Source organism: Pelophylax lessonae (assembly GCF_965119305.1).
Source record: "Pelophylax lessonae genome assembly, chromosome: 1".
Classification (NCBI taxonomy): Eukaryota; Metazoa; Chordata; class Amphibia; order Anura; family Ranidae; genus Pelophylax; species Pelophylax lessonae.
Window position 1 is genome coordinate 788,084,779 of NC_138768.1, and position 6,878 is coordinate 788,091,656.

Sequence of the window (6,878 nt, forward strand, 5' to 3'; positions counted from 1 at the left end):
TATCTAATTGATAGGTGCTTTCAGTGCAAATGGGAGTATTAAAATACAAAACAATTGTAAATTGCCATTTATTGCATGGCAAATGCAGCTGGAAAGTTTGATGTCTCATGCACCCTGCTGGACAATGGTAACAGCAGCATAGGTAACCATGCTGCATTGGTTTATCTGTATAAAGAAGAGTAATGCCACCCTATAAAGTTAATGTCTATCCAATGGTTTTACAGGCAGGATAAACTGGTATTTCTAAAATGTTCCAGGAGATACTTAGGAAAACAGATGACGCAGTCTTAATGATATGGGCAGCCTACATCACATATGTAAATATTTGAGTATGACAATAGTGCTTCTTTAAACTCTCGTGAAGGGTAATTAGGGGTGCAAGGTGGGAATTTTCACGTATGCAGAACCCTATAGGTACAGCACAAGACAATTTTCTCATTTTAATTTTTTAGCTGCCTTCTGCTCTGTGTCAGCACTGGTTCCTCATCAGGGAGAACAGGTGTCAATAAGAGCAGTGCAATTTTGAGGCGGTTGAGAGGTTTGACAGGAGTAGTTACAGGAATGTTTTTCATCCACTCCTCAGACAATGTTTTGTTGTTTTCACAGCCTAGCAAATTCTGCTTCTGAAGATCAGTATCAGGTTCTACTGACATACCAGTATTGCAGGGCAAGTTTTGTAGGCTACCACCTTCTGACTCCCAAGAGTAGCACAGATTCCATGACAAGCACTTTTCTTTGCTTGATACTGCATAGACATGTCATGAAACTGCCCTGGTCCTAGGAGTGGTGTGATAAGTCTCCAATACTCAAAAGGAATTCTTACTGGTCATAAGAAGGAATCTGACAGGTTACTATTTAAATAATGTATTTATTAAATTTGTGGCGGCCTAGTACTCCAAAAAAAACAAAAAACAAAAATTACCTGCTCAACAAATGTTTTGTGTATTAGCATTTTGTCATGCAGTGACTCCATCAATGCTATTAATATACTTTACTGTAGTAAGATATGCTTTTGGAATGTCTACACCAAAATCTAGCCAGGGTACAGTACTGTGAACAGGTTTTAGGCAGCTGTAAAGAAATGCTGTAAAGTAATGCATGAAAACATAGCAGCTAGGGTGCAGAAAAAGGGTGGCAGGTACTTTGGACTAGAGATAGGATAGCCTTGAAAAAAAAAAAAAACACTGGGAAACATTTTTTTTAAACTATTTAACATGAAGACCTTTATGAAAGATTTCTGAGAAATCCTGGAATACAGCTCTAGTAACACTGTAACCTTCTATATATCATTGTTGATGTGAAGCTTGTCCCTGAGGGGAATCATGAGGTAAGTTTTTTCTGAATATCTTATTTGAGTAGCTGGTGGTGCTTTGGGGACCTCAGTGGAGATATTATGGATTCAATTTTTAGCTCTTCCCCACAGTATACATTATTTTCAATTTATTATTTATCATTTATTATATTTTTTATTATAGGAATACCTTGATGTATATATAAAACCCCTCACCCCCCTCAATTGGGTTGAACTCCTGGATGTAGTTGGACCTCTCCTCCCCTCCCCTCTCTCCCTCCATGGTGCAGGAGACTTTGTCGTGCTTATAATTAACACTAAATAGTGCATTTGCCTTGGCTTATCAGCAACTCAGAATTAGGCACTTTGCTTCTTACCCCTTTTTCCACCGAAATCACAATTATATGTAAGTAACATTTTAGGTTATAAGAATTTATGGAAAACAGAAATTGAAATGCAGAACTCTTGGATGATAATGATGAAGATGACAAATGACATGAATATAGTTTTTGAATATATTTATTATTGTTATTATTATTATTATTATTTTTCCTTTCTTTGTAGTAATCTGATGTTGTGAACCCTCCTCGCCCAATACCCCTGAGGAAGCTTTAAAGGTGAAACGCGTTGCGATAATCTTGCCTTCTGACATGCACATGGGCACACGGACATACAGTGTGTCTCTGTGAGAGGTCAAGCCTGGGCTTTGAGGAAAGGGTTCATTTTACTATGTATATTTACATATGGTTATCTAATGACATATGAACCCATCATATGTTGGATTGTATTTTTTTATTTTTGATATAAATAAAATTTATGTTTTAAATATTGTGTCATACTGAGTGTGGTAATCTAGCACCGAAAAAGCCTTGTTTTCTCTCTACACATTTTTTATATAAACTCAAGTAACACTGTATTTCTCAATGCAGTTCTTAAACAAGAGAAATATGCATTTCTGCCACTAGGGGGCACAGCAGGGGAAAGGCTCCAGTTTAGTTTGCTTGTGGCCTCCATCTTGTACTCCCTACAGTTGGGTGATTGTTTGGACACAGAAGATGATAGTTTCTGTCTTCTCTGGCCTTAATTTATAGGTAAGAGGGTAAATGTGTCTGACAAATTAGTTTATCTTATTTAACCTTTAAATGATGCCTATTAGTGTTCTCCACGATCACAACAAGATGTTTAGCTATAGGTTGCTTAGTAAACAGTTTTTTTGTTCCTCCTCTCAGTAAAAGGGTGAGACCAGCATCTAGAGTTTTGAAGCATTTCCACGGTGCACTTCATGCTGAGTGCAATGCTGCATATTGCCATATTGTGAGAAGAAATATTCTTTTCCAAATGCTACAAGAATGGAAAAACACATCCTGGCATGCCAGAGGCTCCCTAAATACATTTAAAAATATATATATGCCGCATGCGTACATTTTTACCTGAGCTCTGTAAACAGGTGATCTGAGAAATGTGAAATGATTCTGGAGCCCCATCTACTGTCCAGATACAGCAAATCTGAAATATTTATGTACCATTAATAATATATACAACCCCCCCCCCCACTCAAAAAAAATCAAAATAAAAGATATGTTTTAGAACAATAACCATAGACAAATGATACAATGAAACAATAGAAAAATGAGACTATGTTTGGAAGGACTACTGATGTTAGAAGATTCTCAACCTGGATGGCAGATTTCTTGTAAGATAAATAGGTTTATTCAATAAAGACTTTCTATTAATGAATGTTAAATCCTAAGTTCATTAACCTATAAAAGCCAATCAGAGATCCAATTTGTATCGAACTTCATTAGACTGCATTCTGATTGTCTGCTTGGATTACTACACTGAAGAATTGTAACTTTAGGATGAGGACTCTCTATTAAATAAGGCCTGTACCATTAAAACTGCTAAACTGTTTATTGCAGATTCCTTTGCAACTGTAGCAAGTGAAGGTAGTTTCTTCACAAAAAAAGTACAGCTATGTAGCTTCACAAAGCAGAAGCCATTTTAAAAGCAGTTTTCCCCTTACTTTGTTTATTTTCTTTTCCTGAGCTGCACACATACTGCAGACACTCTGTGCAAAACTCCTGTAGATGTGTGCTCCGGAGACAGCTATTTGTTTTATTGTGGTGCAGTGAAGGTTGGCATGTTTGCTTGTAATCCAAGCAGGAAAAGATAACTGGATGGCAGCTGGATTAGGAAAGAGCTGTTACCCTACAAAATCAAGTGACTGCGGACACCTTGCTAGTAGGATCACCTGAAAGGATTTAGATAGAAGGAAGTATGAAAACAAAAAAAAAATTAAATTAAAAAATTAAACCTTTTGACCATGTACAAGAAAATATCCACTGCCCTACTCCTACACTTCCCTCCCACACCAATTTTTTTAAATAAACTTCCTTAAGAGCCGGTTCACACTAATCCGACTCAAAGTTGCCCCGACTTCGGGCGACTTTGAAGTCGCTTGTGCAGCGCGACTTTATCGCGGCTTGCAAACGACTTCTCATAATAGAAGTCAAGGCAAATCGCTCCAACTTTGCCAAAAAATAGTGCAGGAACCTTTTTCTAAGTCGGAGCGACTTGAGTCGCTCTGATTAAAACGGTTCCATTGCACAGCATTGGGAGCTACTTGTCAGGCGACCAAGTCGCCTGACAAGTCGGATTAGTGTGAACCGGCTCTTAGAGTTCCCTTAACCGGTTGCCGACCGCCGCACCACGATATACGTCGGCAGTCAGCCCCGGCCAGGCAAAGTGACGGATATATACGTAACTAGCCTGTCACTTGCTTGGGAGCCAATAGCGGGCGCTCCCGCCCCGACTCGTTCCCCAGCAAGTTCCTGCTTGTGACCGGCGGACCCGATGTCCGCCGGTCACTCGCCGATCGTCGGTGCCGAGGGAGAAAGTCAGGCGGCTGATGTAAACAAGCCGCCTGTCATTCTCCCCTGTGTAGAAACAGTGATCATACGGTTCTACTATTTAGGACCGTTGATCACTGTTCCTACACTTCAAGCCACAGCCAATCACAGTAAGAATCCCGCCCCTAGGGACACACACCACCCCTCCCTCTCAAATAAAGTTAACCCCTTTACTACCAGTGTCATTTTGCAGTAACAGTGCATATGTATAGCACTGATTACTGCAGTAATGTCACTGGTAACCCCAAAAGTGTAAAAAATGTCAGTCAAGGGTCCGATCTGTCCGCCGCAATGTCGCAGTACCGCAAAAATAATCGCAGATCGCCGCCATTACACGTTAAAAAAAAACACAAAAAATTACAGAAATCTTTCCCTTTGTTAGTAAACACAATAACTTTTGCGCAAACCAGTCAAAATATGCTTTTTGCGATTTTTTTTACCAAACATATGTAGCAGAAAACAAATTGGCCAAAAATGTTAAAAAATTTTGATTTTTACATTTTTTCTGGGGGAATTTCATATAAAAAAATGTGAAAAATATTGTTGTTTTTGCAAAATCTACGCTTTTTTTTGTTTATAGCGCAAAAAGTAAAAATCGCACAGGGGATCAAATACCACCAAAAGAAAGCTCTGTTTGTGGGAAAAAAGGACGTCAAATTTGTTTAGGTACAGCGTCACATGACCGCGCAATTGTCCCTTAAAGTCGCGCAGTAAAAAATCGCAAAAAAACCCCTGGTCAGGAAGGGGGTAAAATCTTCCGGGGCTTAAGTGGTTAAATCCAGAATTTTTTTGCCGATCACTTGACATTCCAGGTCCTTCCTCTTTTGTTCTGGTATTGGCAGTGGATGGTCTTCAATATTCAAGAGGAGAAAAGTCAAAAACTAACCTTTGATGCTTGAAACAGACTTCCAGCAGAGGTAGTAAGTCCATCAACAGTAAAGGAATTTAAAAATGCTTGGGACAAACATACAGTAGGTCTATACTTTAAACAAAAAAGTTAAAAGATTTTTTGAACCTATAGGCAAATTATTTGCAAAAGCTACATTTTTAATTTTTATTGAACCTATTGGCAAATTATTTGTAAATTAACTTCAGAAACAGATACTGATTTCAATTCAATTGGTCAGGCAGTATTCTGTATGAAGATGTAAATTATCTATGTAAACGTTATGTAGTATTTTCCCTTTTACAAAATGGGTTAATTTTGGTTGTGTAAAAATGAAAATGTAATTGAATACATCTGAAAGAGAAAAAAGACAAACCACCAAGGCTTTGTATACCACATTGCTCCATATATTTTTATTTCTAAGCATATTTACACTTAGTTTTCCTGGTTTACATTTTGTATATATCTTTAGCAAGTTGAAAGAAATTGCCTGATAAATTAGACATAATTTCCATAGCTAGATCCGACCAATAAAAAAAAGCTGTAAAATGTATATTATAATGCCTTTTTTCTCTAGCCCCAGGCAGAGACAAGTTATGTTCTTTCCATTAAGTTATATGTCTTGCACATGGATACAGCTTTTTACAGTAGACATTGGAGGATTGATAAATTAATACTTTGGGATTATGTTATAGACAGGTGTCAGCTTTCTTATTGGTTACACTTTGCTAATATATAAAATTTATGCCTGCCATATGTACTATAACAGTTATACAGTAGTTATAATTGTGTATCCTGCTGTAAGATGCTTACTAATTCAAATTGAATTAGATACACACCGGCATCTAAAAATTACATTTGCTAAGCATAACTGGTTGTTTGCCATTACATTATTTACTGCACTGAGAGACAATCTTTTTGAAAATGATAATGATTGGTCACATTTATCTTCCCAATTGCAAAGCAAACTATAGCTGCATCATGGAAATTGCAATCTATCCGCTTTCACAAGGTCAAGACCCAACCAAAAGTTATCTAGTATCTTTAACAGACACCCATTACAATTTTTTAAGGTTAGGGCCCCATGGGCTCCTTACAAACAAGCTCCGAGGATTGCCGCGATGTCCTTGCTTTTATCACTGCACTCTACTGACTTTTATTCTCCTTTTCCATGTTACCCCTCTTGAAAACTACCACATGCATGCTCCATTTTACCCTTGTAGCTGTGCGATGTTGCTGTCACCACCTGATGTTTTTAGGCTGATAGTTTGTCAGTCATTGTTTAGGGCCGTGCTCTTAGCTTTTATTTATTTTTTTTTATCTGAACTGCAATTATTCTCTTAATCCTAAAGTGTACTTTCTATGCTGAGATTCCCTGAATAATTGTATTTGTATTAGTACAATGTTAAGCCTCGTACACACGCATCGATAGTTGGCCGTGAATTTTCGGCCAATGGCCGATTGTCGGCTTGTTAGTATGATGCTTTCGACAACCGACTCTGACTTTTCGGCCGAAAAAAAATCTGGTGTGCAGGCTATAAAATTTTTGTTGGCCGTCAACATAACGGCTGATTTTCCGTCAGTCAGTACAGATTTCGGCAGACAAAAACCTGATGAGCAAGACTGGGCATGCTCAGAGAAGAGAAAACACATGGAAAGTAAACCAGCACATGACATCACTTCTGAAGTTGGTTTTTGTTGGCCACGAAAATTTGTGCGCAGTCTTGAACACATTTCAACCAACACAACAACACTGGACAAAAGACGGCCGATCGGTTGGCCGATAATCGTT